Source organism: Giraffa tippelskirchi, chromosome 11 (assembly GCF_054371585.1).
Source record: "Giraffa tippelskirchi isolate mGirTip1 chromosome 11, T2T-mGirTip1v1.2.pri, whole genome shotgun sequence".
In the NCBI taxonomy this organism is placed as follows: domain Eukaryota; kingdom Metazoa; phylum Chordata; class Mammalia; order Artiodactyla; family Giraffidae; genus Giraffa; species Giraffa tippelskirchi.
Window position 1 is genome coordinate 7769910 of NC_137285.1, and position 18224 is coordinate 7788133.

General features: G+C 42.5%; 1 long non-coding RNA gene across 6 annotated transcripts in view; it reads left to right on the top strand.

The window, feature by feature from the left end:
• LOC145526698 (uncharacterized) overlaps positions 1–18224 on the top strand; it is a 102235-nt gene that overhangs the window by 17311 nt on the left and 66700 nt on the right. For 2 of the 6 annotated variants that reach the window (XR_014069085.1, XR_014069084.1), the window contains exons 3-4: positions 1758–1869; positions 3335–3506. This is a non-coding gene — a long non-coding RNA (uncharacterized LOC145526698). Of the gene's footprint in view, positions 1–1757; positions 2036–3334; positions 3507–10494; positions 10593–12018; positions 12070–13571; positions 13647–14111; positions 14253–15751; positions 17441–18224 lie in introns of those variants that run through there. The other 4 variants (XR_014069083.1, XR_014069087.1, XR_014069088.1 and 1 more) reach the window with 4 other exon arrangements.

Genomic DNA, 18224 nt, shown 5'->3' on the forward strand with positions numbered 1-18224 from the left:
TATAATATTATATATTTAATATACCTGATATATAATATAATATATATTATATTACTTATATATAATATGTATATTATATATAAAGTATATATAATTATATGATATATTATATACTATATAATAATAGTATATAATATATCATATTATGATATATTATATAGTAGATAATATATCATATAATTATAATACATAATATAAATATATAATTATATTGTATTAATAGATAATATTATATTAACATCTTGTATACATTGTATATTGCATATGTTATAATATAATATTATATATGTTATAATATAATATATATTTCATGTATTATATCATATTATAGTAATTATATGTATTATACATATAATATATTAATTGTATTATATTATATATGCATTTATATTCATAATGTATTAATTATATTATATATGCATTATATGCATATATTATATGCATTATATGCATATATTATATGCATTATATGCATATTAGGAATTATATATGTATATTATAAGCATATAATATAATAGTATAATATTATAATATAATATAGTATAATATATTAATATATATTATAATATTTTAATATGCAACAACATAGTGTGATATTATATATTTATATATTATATAATGTAATATATTATATTATTGTATTATATATTATATATACCACAAATATTAATATTATATATAATATAAAATATATTGAATATTAATATAATATAATACAGTATATATTATATATACTATATATTAATATAATATAGTATATATAATATAATTTATCATATATGATATTAATATATTATATATAATTTTATTATATTAATGAATATTATATATGATATTAATATATTATATATAATTTTATTACATTAATGAATATTATATATGATATTTTATGTTATTTATATATTATATATAGTTTTTATATATAATTATATTATATTAATATTTATAATATACTTTATACATAATATATAACATGAATATATAATATATAAGTATATGTTTTATATTATATATTATTGTATATATTGTATATAGTGTATAATATATTAATATATTATATTATATATAATATATATTTATATGTAATATATTATATATACGTATATATAATTATATATACATATATATACATATATAAATATATCTCAACTGATGTATTATACACATATTATTTATATATTATATATAATATAGACAAATATTATATATAATATAATATATAATATATATAGTATATAATTATATATTATATAGAATATATACAAATATATAAATATATATGCATATACATATGTATATATATTTATATATTTGTATATATTATATATAATTATATATAATATATTTATATATTATATATAATTGTATATTTTATATATATAATTTTACATAATTATATAATATTATGTAAATATATAAATATATATACATATTTATATATACATATATATTTATATATATTATATAATTGTATAGTTATATATATATTTATATATATTATATAATTATATATAGTTATATATATTATATATACATATATATGTATATATAATTATAATATATATAGATAAATAATATATAATATATATAATACATAATTATGCAATTATATATAATTATATAATTATATATTTGTATATATACTATATCTGTATATATTATATATAATATATAAATAATATGCACATTATATATCAGTTGATATATATATAATATACATATAATGTATAATTACTGTTACTATTATTTCCACTCAGCCCCCCAGCCTGGGAAGGAAGCTGGGCAGAGGACAAAGAAGGCTGGTGCTGGGAGAAGGTTGTCTTGCCTTGGAATCCTGGTCCTGACCTTCACTGGACCGTGTGACCTTGGGCAAGTCACTGTCTCCTTGTTTCTGCCTCTGAGGATGATGCTCTCACATCCTCCCTCAGGTGTTCGGGGGTGCCAATGCATACCCACAGTCTCAGATGCCTACCGGGGCCAAGCAGGCCTTGTGAACGTGAGAAGTGTACGGCAGCAGGGAGTAGTGGGGACTGAGGTAAACCAGGAGCCCTAACAACACGGAAGGGTGGCAGCTGCTGGTCAGCGTCATCTCCTCCAGGGCACTCAGGCACTTGATCCAGGCATTATAGAAAACTTCAAAATTCATTTTTTTTTACTTCCCACAAGAGTCTGTGGGCTGACCTTGGCATTGTTGAGCTTAGCTGATGGGAGAGAGCAGGTCTGGTTAGCAGAAGAATATGGTGGAGAGAAAGGCAAGCCCAGTGCTGCCAGTTTTTCCCCAGTGTTCAAGAGAAACAGAAAATTATCTCTATTTTTTGGTGTTGGTAGTTGAATATTTAAAAAAACACAACCCCCGGTGTTGGTTGTGTGACCTTGGGCAAGTCTCTTAACCTCACCAAACTTCTCTAAGAGTGGTGAGAATAAGAATACACCTATCTCCTGATCTTAGAAATTTACATAAACCTCTTCAGTGAACATTTCCCTCCCTGTGAGAAGGGAGCTGTTACTATTATTTCTCATTTTATAGGTGAAGTAACAGAGGTGTTGAGAAGCTAAGTAACTTGCCCAGAATCCCACAGCTAGTAAGTAACAGGGCTTTTGTAAGAATGAAATAAGGTGTGGAAAGTGGTCAGTGAGTATTAGCTATTGCTGTGCCATGGTCCTTATAATCACTATTATTAATAACAGGAATAGCTCACGGTCAATTCTCAAACTTAATCCAAGGCCCACAGTAAGCTGTTAAGACTCTGATTCGTCAGACAAGACCAGGGCCAGCTCTGAATCAAGCAGTATGCAATTTTGAAGGTAGCCCTTGGCCATCTTCATAGTTCTTCTCACATAGACATTGGGTCTCACACTGCCAGTGGGTTTTCTGGGATGATAATTAGATTCAGACCCCTGGCGCTATGGACAGACCCTCATCTCCAGGTGACCAAGCCAATCATGGCCAGTAATTTACAGCTTGAGTTGTTCTGAGATCAATACGAATTTGCTCTTCATTGAGTGGGCTGTAAAACACAGATGACAGGCAGCCCCGAAAGCTGTTGACACGGGAGTGGAGAGCTCGCAGGGCCTGGAGGGGCCCAGGCTGTTAGAGGAGAGATGAGACAGAGGGTGGGGGAGGCTGTCCTCTGTCCAGGTGGCTGCGGTCAGAGCTACTGGCTCAGGACATCGTCTTGGTGAGAGAGTAGATTCGATTGGCAGTGAGGTGTGGCAGAGAGTAAGTTTTTGAGTGGACAGAAGTGGATGTGTATTTCGATATACCGTCTCCTACCCATGATTCTTCTTGGGAATTGGATTCTGTTCCCTGATACTTGGTTTTCTTACCAAATAGGCAATGAACTGAACCCGTTGCACAGATGAGGACAAAATGGGTCTGTGTTTGCAAAGTGTCCATGTTTTGACTGCAATGCCAGGCTGTCCTTAAGAGATTGTGGAGTCAGGCAGACCTGGGGTGGAATCCTGCCCATTTCCCCTCCAAGCCGAGTAACCCTGGGGAGTCACTCCACCACTCCAAGCCTCAGTTTTTATATGTAGGGATAATAATAGAAGCCCCCGCCTAGGTCGGCTGTGATCATTAAATGAGATAATGCACAGAAAGATAAATCAGCACCGTGCACAGAATATAGTGTGAGCCCAGCAAGACAATGGCATGATTTTTGCCCATCTGACTCATTCACCCAAGCTGGCGGCACAGTTAAGAAGGAAGGAGGGGGAATTCTCATGTGGTCCAGTGGTTAGTACTTGGCGCTTTCCCTGCCAGGGCCCAGGGTTCAATCCCTAGTTGGGGGACAAAGATCCTACAAGTTCTGTGGTGGAGCCAAAAAAAAAAAAGGAATGAGAGTGGTGTGTGCAGCTCTCGGATGAACAAAACACTGTGCTAAGATCATGGCGTCTGGTCCCATCACTTCATGGCAAATAGATGGGGAAACAGTGGCAGACTAACAAAGGTCTGTCTAGTTAAGGCTATGGTTTTTCCAGTAGTCATGTAAGGATGTGAGAGTTGGACTATATAGAAAGCTGAGTGCCGAAGAATTGATGCTTTTGAAATGTGGTGTTGGAGAAGACTCTTGAGAGCCACTTGATGAAAATGAAAGAGGAGAGTGAAAAAGTTGGCTTAAAGCTCAACGTTCAGAAAACCAAGATCATGGCATCTGGTCCCATCACTTCATGGGAAATAGATGGGGAAACAGTGGAAACAGTGTCAGACTTTAGTTTTTTGGGCTCCAGAATCACTGCTGATGATGATTGCAGCCATGAAATTAAAAGACGCTTACTCCTTGGAAGGAAAGTTATGACCAACCTAGGCAGCATATTAAAAAGCAGAGACATTACTTTGCCAAAAACGGTCTGTCTAGTCAAGGCTATGGTTTTTCCAGTGGTCATGTATGGATGTGAGAGTTGGACTTTAAAGAAAGCTGAGCGCTGAAGAATTGATGCTTTTGAACTGTGGTGTTGGAGAAGACTCTTGAGAGTCCGTTGGACTGCAAGGAGATCCAACCAGTCCATCCTAAAGGAGATCAGTCCTGAGTGTTCATTGGAAAGACTGATGTTGAAGCTGAAACTCCAATACTTTGGCCACCTCATGCGAAGAGTTGACTTGTTGGAAAAGACCCTAATGCTGGGAAGGATTGGGGGCAGGAGGAGAAGGGGACGACAGAGGATGAGATGGTTGGATGTCATCACCGACTCAATGGACATGGGTTTGGGTAGACTCTGGGAGTTGGTGATGGACGGAGGGGCCTGGTGTGCTGCAGTTCATGGGGTCGCAAAGAGTCAGACACGACTGAGCCACTGAACTGAGCTGAACTGAAGGGCTTTGTACAAGGAGCCCTTGTATATCTATATATAGCCCTTCGGGTACCTTCTCAGTCCGCTTCGTTTTCTCTTGCTCTGCCAGGTGATTGGAAACGGTCTTTGGGAGCTCTCCATGGACTTAGCCAGCAGGGCCATCTTGAACAATCTTACAGTTATTTCAAGAATTTTCCCCCTCCCCAGTCCATTAGCCAAACAAGAGGCATTCCCAAGATTACTATAGTTTAGAAGGAGATTTAGAGAATGTTTGAATCTGTGGCCTCCCAATGGCTTTATCAAAACCATGTGTTCCAAGAAATTGCTCACAAGAGGCCCAGCTCTATCCTGTCCTCCCCGTTTCTTGCTTGTCCTGAGACAAGACGTTCCTCCTCCTTGGATGGGACTGAGCTGGAACACAAACACAGAAGGAGAGTTTTAAAGTCAGATCGAAGTGGGTTGCGAAGCCCAGGTTGCCCTCTTAGCTGCCGGGTGACCTTGAGCAGATGACCTCCCCTGATTCCAGAACCAGTGGAGAGAATGTATCAGCACCAGGTTCCAGGGCCACTTTGAGAGTTAAGGAGGATGTATGTTAACGCCCTTGGCACAGAACTTTGCTATTGTTTGTTAAACTGTTATTGTGACTGCGTGCATGCTAAGTCGCTTCAGCCATGTCCAACTCTTTGCAACCCTATGGACTGCAGCCCACCAGGCTCCTCTGTCCATGGGATTCTCCAGGCAAGAATACTGGAGTGGGTTGCCATGCCCTCCTGCAGGGAATCTTCCCCACCCTGGGATCAAACCCGTGTCTCCTGCGGCTCCTGCTTTGGCAGGTGAGTTTTTTATGGCTGAGATGCCAAGAAAGCCTGTTCTTATGACTACACACATCCTAAGTGAGGTCAGGGTAAAGACTGAGACCCTGTAATGGGGCTAGGATGTCACAGAATGCTCCATTTGATGCTACAGCACTTGGTTACCTATCCCTGGTATTGGGAGGGCTATGCACAGTTCTTCTGTCAGGCGGAGGGGATCCCATCTGCTCTTGGAAAAGCAAAATTCTTCTCCTTTCCAGGGAGGTAGGAACTGAGGCCTCCCTCAGCCCTTCCAGGGCTCTGGGCTACACTGAGATTTCTCCTAGGACCTGTCTGTTGGTGGCCTGGCATCATCCACCCATTAAACAGCCATTCAGCTCACTCCATTCCAGAGAAACAAAAATCTACCAGTCCCTGTGGTATCCTAGGGTTTGTGGATTTTTAAAAATCTAAATATACATTTATGGGCATCAAGCCAATGATGAACCTGGGCCAGCTTTAATCTTGTAAATGAATGATATATACACTACAAGATGATTGCAGGGGGAAAGTAGAGGATGTCTAGGAAGCTACTCAGAGAGGAGAGAAGTTACCATCTGTTTCTATCCAGTTATCACATGCCCACCCCCACCCACCCCCCCAGTTAGGCAACACACTCATTCCTACATCCACCACCCACTCCATATCCAACCTAATATCCACCCCATTCTTCATCCACCCGTTCCTCTACCCACCCCATCTCCCTTCAAACCCACCGATCCATCCCGCCCATCCATCCCTCCATCCAGACAGCCACCAATTAATTGCTCACCCTATCCATCCATTTATTGAACATTTATTAATTGCTCCTTATGTGCCGCAACTTGTATTGTGGACCTAGGACACATATAACTTAAGACATGGCTCCTTTCCCCAAGAACATCTCTGTTCTATGTGCAAGAGCTATACTATAAAAATAAATAAATAAATAAATAAAACTCAACCAAGTTTTAAAATATATATATATTTATTTACTTATTTGGTTGCCTTGGTTGCGGCGGCGTCTTCGTCGCCGCATTGTTGCCCTTTGTTGTGTCTCGCAGGCTTCTCTTTAGTTGTGGCGCATAGGCACCAGCGTGCATGGGCTCTGCAGCTTGTGGCATGCAGGCTCTCTAGTTGAGGCACGCAGGCCCGAGCAAGTTGCAGCTTGCAGGCTTAGTTGCCCCACAGCATGTGGGGTCTTAGTCCCCCAACCAGGGATTGAACCCACGTCCCCTGCACTGGAAGGTGGATTCTTAACCACTGGACCACCAGGGAAGTCCCTCAACCAAGCTTTAATAAGACACAGCATGTAAGATCTTGTAGTGGTTATGCACCTTTGATTTGGTTTTGGGCTCTGCTGCCACTTGCTAGATGGATATCATTGTACCAGCCACAGCACTTTATTAAACCCTAGTTTCCTCATCTGCTAAGTGGAAATAGTAACTGCATCTACTTCAGAGGATCATGGTGAACACTCAACAAGTTAATGCTATGGAAGTTAGCATGTTGGCAAAGGGTCACAGAGCAAAGAACTGCAGATGCCTTCTGGGAACTGAGAGCAGCCCCAGAGGACAACCAGGAAGACGATGGGAACTTCAGTCCTACAACCATGAAGAACTGAATTCTGCCAGAAACGCTGCGAGCTCAGAAGTAGACCCTGAGCTCTGGAAAGGAGCCCACTTGACACCTTGATTGAAGCATCATGGGGCCCTGAGAAGACCCAGCTAAGCCATACCTGGACTACTGACTCATGGAAACGGCAAGATATCGATTGTGTGTGGTTTTAAGCCACTAAGCTTGAGGAATTTTGTGATGCAGTAATAGATAACTAAGACATTCAGAAACTTGCCCAAGGCTACATAGCTCCTCAGTGATAAGAGCCAGAATTGAGAGCAGGAGAGAACCACCGCAAGTATTGAAAGATAACCAGCCAGAGGGCTTAAATTGCAAAAGATTTTCTGATGAGCCCTCAATTGACTGGAAAATCAAATTAATCAGAATTTCTAATTCGCATGTCTTATGATTAGTCAGGGATTTTCTGGATTTGAAATCAAGTTTTCCATGCCAGTTGGGGCAGGTGCCTTGGATACCCTGATGATGTTGGAGAAATGAAGCCACTGGAGAGTTGGGAGAAGAAAGTTCTATTTCTTTTTCTGCAAAGGTCTGATTTAGAGCGGCCAAGTGTTTTCTCATTTTGAAGATGTGATGGGGGTGTGTGTTCCTTGAGCCACTGCCACCTGATTTTGTTCCTCCCCATTGGACCCCATGGACTGAAAAATTACATCTCTGGATACATGACTTATTCCTTTCAAAGACAGAGAAAGGTTCCCCCACCACCAAAATGGCAATAGCAGCTCTCGATCATCCAGACTTTTCCTGAACCAGAGAGAATACACTTGAAACCTAGGTAGAGTTCCCTAGGTCACCTACAACAGCAAGAATTGCATCATTGCAGACCTACACAGAGCATGCAGAAGGCTCTCAGCAAGTCTTTATTTGGTGAAATAATATTGTGTTAAAGTTAGTGGCAGTTTGAGATTAATGCTGCCTACCCTAAATGATTTTTAAACAATTAAGCAGGGTCGGCCTTTCAAACAAATATGTTTTCGGAGCAGTAACTACAAATGGCCACGTGCCTCACATGTACCAGGAACAACGTTAAGCTAATGAAATCCAATCACTCATTTAATCATCTCAAGAGCCATGCGGACTAGGAGTGTTCACTTCCATCTTTTGAATGGGAAACTATGGAGACAAATGAGTCTGTAACTTGCCTGAGAAAACCTTATAATTACGTGATGGAGATCACAATTTGAGTCCATGTCCACTTGGAAGCAAAGCTCATGCACTTTTGACCAACAACTGATTGGCACAGTCATTCCTTCTGCAAGGATTTAGCAAACACAGGCTTCGGAGGTGGAGGAGGGTCTGATGTGTAATTAGCCAGAATTAGGCAGTTCCTGCCTTCTAGGGGTTGAGCAGCTGGAAGAAGAGACGAGATACAGAGAGAGGCATCGATGCAGTGCTTATATGATCTGGTCTCCAGAGCTGTTGAGATCAACAGAAGACAGTCTAATGCTCCCAGGAAAAATTTCAGAATAATTCACATTCACTTACTGTAATTCTCCAACACTATGTGAGGACTCATGATCCACAGAAATATCTCTTAAACCTCTTTTTCCATCCCAGCCACACCACACTCCAAACCACCTTCTTCATTCTTAACTGATGCAGCTGTTTCCTTTCTTTTGTCTTTTGCATTAAAATTCCACATCTTGAAGCTCCAAACAGCAATTTGATGGAGCACATAGACTGTCCCCCAAGGAAAATCTTAACATCCATGTGTGTGCATGCAGACAGACAGACACACACAGAGCTTTGCTTATCATTTCAGGGGGTCCACAGACATCCTGAATCTTAGCCCAGGTTCTGAGTAAGAATGCCCACCATTGGTAATCTGAAAAGCCATTTACCAAAGGAAAAAAGCTTCTCCTCTTAACTCGTGAGTGAGAGAACTTCAGAAATTTACATAAAAATAGATGCACTCCCCCCTCCCCAACCAACCAAACCCCATGCTTGCTGCTTCAGAAGCTCATCGTTCTGCAGTTTCCAGCCTGGATGGCTTTCCCTTCCAGGGAGAGAGAGCTCTGGACTTAGGAGAGGAGAGGACAAAGGCCTTAGCAGCTCTCTAGCTGTTGGCCAGCAGAAAGAGCTCAAGCCAACTCTCTCCTTTTATAGTCTGGGTTTGAGTTCTTGATCTGTAAGGTGGTTTTAATTTAACCACATGGCATGGTTCTGGAGCCCCGCAGTTCTCAACCACTGCATGGCATCACCACTGGATGGCCATTAGTAATCAGGGACCTTGGAAAATAATCTGAGCTATTAGATTATTGTTATTTCAACTTTGGTGAAATAGAAAAGTTGGCAGATTATTTGCTTAAAAAGTAAATGTGAGAACATTTAAGTTTCTCTCTATGAGCATCCTGCTTTCAATGGTTTTCTTTCAAATGTGCTTTCCTGCAGGTGGGGAATGAGTGGGAATGGACAGTGGGAACCATCTGGGGAAATTAAGGGCAAATGGAGAAGGGGGCGGCAGAGGATGAGATGATTAGATAGCATGGCCGACTCAATGGGCATGAATTTGAGCAAACTCTGGGAGATGGTGGAGGACAGAGGACCCTGGCCTGCTGCAGTCCATGGAGTTGCAAAGAGTCGAAAGTGACTTAGCAACTGAACAACCTTCTGGGGAATTCAGAACAACGCTGGATACCCACAATCTTACCCTTCATGGTTACTGATTTTTAGTGTTTAAAATACAGACATAGATTTATGCTAACCCCAAGATTTGCTCTGCTAATCCTAAGATTTTTTATGTCACCATTGTTCTCCTTCTAGAACAATGTTTCCCCAAACCTCAGTTACTTTAATATCACCTTCAAGATTTTTACCCTCTCTTCAGTTATACGATTTTATTTTTTTTTAAAGATTTGTTCTAATAGTCATCCCTCTATAGCCTTGGCCCAGGCAGTCATAGTCACAAAATCATGAGATTGAGTATTTATTATTTCCATTCAAGATGCACTAACGTAAGTGCACAACTTTAAAATTCACCACCCATGTTCCATCAACAATTGTTCCCTACACCCGCATGTGGTGCCATTACCACATTTTTGAGGAGGCATTGTTGTAATAGGTGCCATCATGAGTTGAAGAAATTAACTTTTATCCATTTATCCTTTTGTAAATTCCAGCTCTTTTAAAACCACCCATTAGGTGATTACTATATGCCAGGCACTGGCCTGCCCAGGTGCATTTCATTTAACCCTGGCAACAGAACTCTGAGGTTGCTATTGCTATTCCCATTTTACAGATGGTGACAAAGAGGTTCAGAGAGGTCTAAGGGTCGTGCCAAGGTCATACAGCCTGTGACTACCAGGAGGACAGAACCAGGCGTCTTATCTCAGGGTGGTGAGAAAGTACCAGCCATGATGGGGGTTCTGGGGAACCTACCCGAGTACTTGGATATGTGTGTGCTGTGTGTCAGTCATTCAGTCATGTCCGACTCTTTGTGACCCCGTGGACTGTAGCCCCCAGGCTCCACTGTCCGTGGGATTCTCCAGACAAGAACACTGGAGTGGATGGCTATTCCCTTCTCCAGGGGAACTTCCCAACCCAGGGATCGAGGGTGGTGTCCTTCATTGCCGGCAGATTCTTTACCATCTGAGCCACCAGGGAAGCCCAAGTACTTGGATACTGGGCTTCTTTTTTTTAATTAAAAAAATTGTTTTATTTTTAACATTTAAATTATTTGTATTTTTAAATTACAAAATTTTAATTTTTTAATTTATTTTTTATTTTTAAAATTAAAGCAATTTTTTTTTTTTTTAGACTACTGGGTTTCTAAAGTGGATCCAGCTCTTCTAAACAGTCAAACTGCAGTGGGGACAGTTTGTTTGGGAAATATGTCACTGTGTTCTAGCAGCCTAGATTCTTTCCAAGAGTTTCTCAAAAATGCAGCAGAATAAATATCAGATTCTTTATTACCCACCCCATAATAGGAATATAACTTATTACCATCATAGCACCAGCCTTTCGGCAGCCTCCATAAATCTGGCTCTCAAATTGACTCCATATGCATTTAGGCAATATCCAGCCCATGTAGGGGAGCAGTGGATGTAAGTGGAATATGGAGCGGGGCTTTTGGAGTAATCATATTCTGAATATTAACTGTGTATTATGCTGATTTCCTTGTAAATATATTCAGAAGCCCCAGCATGTGTACCTGACTTGGGCTCATACAATCAGAATAGCAAATATCCTGAATGTGAGGGTTGGAAGCCATCCCAACGGCAGTGTATGAGGCTGGGTTTCATCTCCCTTGAGAAAAAGAATATTTCAGCCCTCTCCAGGAGGCCTCAAAACACAGTGCATGGTTTTCTGACACCAGGGGAAGAAGCAATGTTTGTTTTCAGTTGCCTGGTTCAGAACAGATTTTGTCGAAGAACAAGACTGTGTTTTACAGTGAATTCTTGGAGGATTATTTTTCTGCTCTAGAACTTCTTTGGGAATAAGTTACTCTGTACAGTTGTCTTTACTGGTTGTGGTGGGCAGCGGGGGTTGGAAGGTGTAGATGAGGAAGTAGGATGGAGAACAGTGTGACCAAGACTGAAGCTTACAAGGAAATTCCTAAATGACTCCTGGGTCTGCCAAGGGCACTGCCAAGGACCCTGTTTCATGAGATCAGACAGTAACCTCTGCTGAGTGTCACACAAGCAGGGTTTGAACCCAAAGAATATTCTCTAGCACTCCCAGCAGCTCTGAGAGTTTAGGTTTTAAGAAACCCATTTCACAGATGTAGAAACTGAGACTTAGACATGTTTTATTTTGCTTTGAGGAAACGTGAAGAAATAAGTCATGGGAGGAGGACCTGGATTCAGGCACAAAGGTAAGTCAACACCAAAAAACTCAGCAATCAAGAGCAATGATATTCTAATGCCGTATTTTTCAATTACTGCAAAAAAAAAAAAAATCCACGATGAACAAAATATCAACACTTTAATCTAAGACAGGATTAATAATAGTGCTTTGCTGAGCCATATTGAAGCCTAGGGCGAAAGGAAATATCAGTAATACTGATTCTGTCTTTATTTATCTTGTTAGTGAGTCTTTTCAGCTTCTCATTAAATTTTGTGCCTGAGGTGGGTACCTCGCTTGCTTCCCCCTAGATCTGGCCCATGTGGGAACCAGAACTATCTCCCTTAATCACATGTGTGATCACATATCATGGCTCTGATCATATCTCTCCGAGGGCTCCCTGTTACCTTCGGGAAAGAGTCCAGGTGCCCACACCAGGCTCGGAGAGGATTCCGTAATTGAGGGGGCACAGACATCAGTACGCCCTGGGGCAGGCTGTGTGATTTACATACGCAGGCTAAGGACACCAGCTCCAGACTTAGACTGGGTTTGGATCCTATTCTGTCATTTGTGGTTGTTGTCCAGTCACTAAGTCGTGTCCAATTCTTTGTGACCCCATGGACTAAAGCACACCAGCCTTCCCCATCCTTCCCTATCTCCCAGAGTTTGCTCAAATTCATGTCCATCGAGTCGGTGATGCTATCAAACATCTCATCCTCTGCCATCCCCTTCTCCTCCTGCCTTCAATCTTTCCCAGCATCAGGGTCTTTTCCAATGAGTTGGCTATTAGCATCAGATGGCCAAAGTATTGGAGCTTCAGCTTCAGCATCAGTTCTTCCACTGAATATTTAAGACTGATTTCCTTTAGGATTGACTGGTTTGATCTCCTTGCAGTCCAAGGGACCCTAAAGAGTCTTCTCCAGCACCATAGTTTGAAAGCATCAATTCGTTGGTGCTCAGCCTTATTTATGGTCCAACTCTCACATTCGTACATGACTGCTGGAAAAACCATAGCTTTGATTATACAGACCTTTGTCGGCAAAGTGTATTCCATCATTTACTAGTAGTATGATGTTGGATGATACACTTAAAGTCCCAGGGTCTCAGTTTTCTCACCTGAAAGAGGGTGAAACGGTCATGCGGGGTCCCACAAGGTTGTTGAGAAAATTCAATAATTAAAAAAAGACAGCATTTAGTGCATGGTAAGTGCTCAATTAATTCATTCAATGAACATCTGCATCTGCTGTGTGCCAGGTATACAGCACTGGAGCTTGGGGGCTCAATACATGCTATTTATTGCTATTACTATTATTTAATCCTCACAGCAGCTTACAAGGTAGGTGCCACTATTTTCCTCCTCATTTTACAGGTGAGGAGATGGAGCCTCAGAGGGATTAAGTAACACATCCAAGCTAAGCCAATAATTCAATTGAGAAGATAGGGTAGGATCCCAGTAGATGTGGCCTCAAGGTCCGCAGGGTTCTTAGTGTGGGCCGTCAGAGCCCTGCCTGCGTGCCTTTGTCTTTCCTTCAGGTTCTCCAGTGGGCAGAACCTATGGTGTCTTCAGCCTCCTGTCTGCCTCAGGCTTAGCAAGAAGCTTTTTATACAGTAAGTGCTCAACAAACGGTCAACAAAGTAAATTGCATACGGTCCTGCAGCTTTCTTGAATATGCTTTGTGGTGTGTGCTCTGTTTGTTATTGCTTAGTCACGAAGTTGCATCCACCTCTTTTGTGACCCCATGAACTGTAGCCCACCTGGCTCCTCTGTCCATGGGATTTTTCCAGGCAAGAATACTGGAATGGGTTGCTATGCCCTCCTCCAGGGGATCTTCTCGACCCGGGGATTAGAACCTGCATCTCTTGCACTGGCAGGCAGGTTCTTTGCCACTGAGCTACCAAGAAAGCCCCTTAAACCAGTTAGTCTATAGCATTTTGTTATGCCAGCCTGAGTAGTGTTAAGGTGTTTCTGAAACAACTTCCATGACCCATCAAGGAATGAAAGTAAGACAGGATATTCCAGAATGCCGTGATCCTGAACATTCACACGTCCCTTCCCTCTCTTGATTCTTACAGAAATATTTATCAAATATCTGCCAGGTGTCAGACCCTGTGCCAGGCACTTGAAACTGTGGAAACTAGAACGCAGTCCCCGCCTTGTGGCACTGACGTTTGAAAGGGCCAAGGCATCAGATAATGACAATGTCATTAAAACAGGTAAGGGCTATGGAGAATGTGCGTGGTTCTTCTCTGAACTCCTAGTCCCCTTCGGGGATAGAGGACCCGGCTCAGGTGGTAGAGCTGAGTCCAGAATGAAACTCCTCCCTCCCCCTCCTCCCCAGCACATACACCTGCTCCTCCACAAACTAGAGATCCCACCTCCTAAATCTTTTTCCCATCAGCCACTTCTCTCCATCTTCCCACCACCCTCGTCCAGGCTGCCATAAGCATCTCCTTAGTGCCCTTCCTGCTTCCAGCCTGGTTCCCATCCCCATCCCATTCTCTCCTGGGCAACCAGAGCCCTCTTTTCAACCTGCACATCTCACTTGGCCTCTCTCCTCCTGCAAACCCTGCCAAAGCTCAGCTTGCCTATAAACCAGGGTCAACTCAGGACGATCCTCCTGGCTGTGCAAAGAAGGGATAAGAACTTCTCTTTCTGTGTATTTTCTATCGCATCTGTTTGGGAAGTTATATTTCTGGGATGTGTTTTACAATGTAGTGTCTTGGTTCAGGTTCCCTGGGAGCAGAGCCTGAGGCAAGGATTTGGATCCATGTGACTTACAGAGAGGAGGGCACTCGGGAGAAACCTATGTGCGAGTCAGGGGGGCAGGATGGAGAAGAGGGAAAAAGCTAATAAGCAAGGGTGGGGACCTCAGCTGGAGTCTGGTTTCCGCCTGGTCCTTCCAGGATCTCTGGCAGGTGAGTTGCATCATAGGGGGTTGACCTTTTGTGTTGCTATGTTAGCCGCCTAACCTTAGGGTGCTGAGGGATGTCAACTTCGAAGCAAGACCCCTCCTTTTGGCCAAGGGCGGCTGCTCAGATGAGAGGGCGGCTCGTTTATGAATGAGTATACAGCGTGGGTGAGGGAACAGGCACCCAGAGCGTTGACTGTATGTACGGGAGTGTGGGAAGAAAAGATCAGATGGTCTATTTATACCTATTTTCCATTTCTTCCTTTTTGCATTTCATGTATTTCCTCCCTTTCTCTCCATTTTATGTATTTTCTTCCCTTCATCGTCCCCCTCTCCCTTCCCTCTCCCTCCCCTCTCCCTCTCCACTTCTCCCCATGTTTCATAATAGACACATCACCACGTGTCTGTGATGTATTAGTATAGGATTAAGTGTGTAATTTAACAGTAGATACATCAGTGTTGTTGCGGGGGGGGGAGGATAAAAATGCATGTCGTTTTGACTCCCTCGGGGAGTATAGATGAACTTGAATCCACATCTGAATCCTTCTTCCCATGGCTGGAATCCAGTCATGCGTAGAAGCCAGGGCTGGGATGGGCAGGGATGAAGCACAAGCTGCTGAAATCTAGACTTTAGAGGGGCCCAGCCTTGTTTACTTTGGAATCCGGCATCAGAACACTTTGACCCAGTCTCACGTGTCCCCTCGTGACTCACTGGGGGCATGGGAAGGGGGAGATTGCACCAAGGGGAGCCCTTGCAGCTATTTTTAGAGGGTCTGATAATTCTGAGCTCTTCCTATGCCTCAGCCAGCCCTTAATGGAACCTCCTGATGCTGTGAAATCCACAACCTGTGTCATCCTTGGCCAAGAACAGCAGCCAGAGTGGAAAGCCCCACGGGTCAGGGGAGCCAGCGGTATGAAGGGCATGTGCTTGGAACAAAGGGGGTTCTCGCCGTGTGCCAGGCTGGACGCTCTGTGCCGATTACTCCCATCTCAGCTTCTGGGCTGAGACTGGGAGATCAAAATTCAGGTCACATCTGGAATAGACTGGCCTGAAAAAGGAGGGGTTCAAAGTCAGACGCAAGGGGGACCCGACCTCTCTCTGGCCGGATACCCAACCTTAAGAGCTAAGTGACCTTGGGCGACTTTGGTAATTTCTCTGAAGTTAAGACCTTTACAACACCTAGGCTGGTTTTCCAAAGCTGAACCCAGGACAGTGTGCTGTGAGCATAACAACTGATGACGATAACTGAGCACTTGGCTGTATGCCCAGAACTGTGCGAAATGAGACAAGCGGTGCATATGTGCACATGTCACGTGTGTACACACGTACGTGTGTTCTAATTCTGTAACCTCAACAACCCTATTAGCTGGGCATGTCGACCCTGGTTTTTCACCAAGGAGTCTGGGGCTCATCGAGGCCGAGTGACTCATCTCTGCTGATAAGTGAGGGCCCCGGGGTTTGAACCAGGGCAGCGGACGTCCTCACCACCCGCTTCACTGCCTCACATATCTTCCCTCTGTTAATCAGCTCCCCCAGTACAGACTCCGAATCCTTCTGAGACAGCGAAGCCCTTGTTTGCAGGTATTTGGAAATCGTAATGAAGAAAAGCAGAATCACCTTCATTGAAAATTCCACGTGGAAGCCAGTTGGGTGTAGAAAATGCACACGTCCGATGGACTGAACATCTTCTTTATCTCGGTTGCTGCCTACCCTAAATTAAAACCCCCTGAGGGTACCGCTGTCTTAATTAACAGCGTGCCTTGTTAACAGCGTAAACATTTCTCCTGCTACGTGGAGCAGATCGTGCCAACTAAAGGCAGAGACAAGGCCGAGCGGAGGGCTCCTGTTACCTGTCTGGTCCTCACGTGTCTTCTGGGAGGTCATGGAGACACAGGGCCCTGGGGTGATGGCCACCCCTGTGCAGTGAGCTGCTGCAGGTCTGCAGGCTGCCCTTGGAGGTTGGGAGCTTGCATTTGGAGTCACTGAGACCTGGGCGTGTGTGCTGGCCCCTCTCTGGGCCTCAATTTCCCCAGCAGTGCTCAGCTCACAGGACGATGCTGTACTTACGCACCTCTCACCCTCCCCACCCCACCTGGAGCCCAGGTGAGGCTTGAATGAAGAGATGTGCACAAAGGTACTGAGCACACGGCCTGGCAGGTAAGGATGGGTGCCCGCCTCCCCTCCCCCTTCCATCTGCTCTAGTGGACATTTTTTTTTAATGCCTTTTGGCCAGTGAGCATCAGTATAATGTCCCACCTGGGTGGGGATATTTTCCCTTGTCTGAGTCCTGTCTCTCCAAGGAAAAAGCCAAAAACTCACCTTGCCATCTTTCGTGTAAGTTTGTGGTCCAATCTGGGGACCCAATCCTGGAAGACTTGGATTTTTTTTGTGTGTGGGGGGGGATAAATTTTTTATTGAAGAGTAACATATTTGTATATGTGTATATATACGTGTGGAGATTTTATATATATATAAAATCACACAAAGCATAAGTATGTTGCTTGCTGAATATTTATACACTGAACATAGTCCTGTAACCAAGCCTAAAATACTAATGGGAGTGTTACCCACTCCCCAGAAGACCCTGTTGAGCCACCTTCCAACCACTCTTCCCCAAGAGTATCTACCCTCTTGATTTCTAAAGCATAGGCTAGTTTTGATAGTCTTTGAACTTTACAGAAGTGAAATTATATAAAGATATATGTTACATGAAGATATATATGGAAATTAATGAAATTAATTGTATATATAAATTGAATTAATATACACATAGAAACTCCAATACTTTGGCCACCTGATGCAAAGAGCTGACTCATTTGAAAAGACCCTGATGCTGGGAAAGATTGAGGGCAGGAGGAGAAGGGGACAACAGAGGATGAAATGGTTGGATGGCATCACCGACTCAACGGACATGAGTTTGGGTAAACTCCGGGAGTTAGTGATGGACAGGGAGGTGAAGAGTCGGACATAACTGAGCGACTGAACTGAACTGAATACATAAAAATATAAGTTATATTGTGCATGTAGCTATACATAATCCATCCCCATTGCAGAGCACTGTTCCACCATGTGATGATACCATAGTTAGTCAATCAATTAATTAAAATATTTATTTATTTGGCTGCACCAGGTCTTAGTTGTGGCATGCCGGGGTTTTAGTTGTGGCATGTGAGATCTTAGTTCCCTGACCAGGGATCGAACCCAGGCCCCCTGCATTGGGAGCTTGGAGTCTTAATCACTGGACCATCAGGGAAGCCCCTGTAGTTAATTTATTAA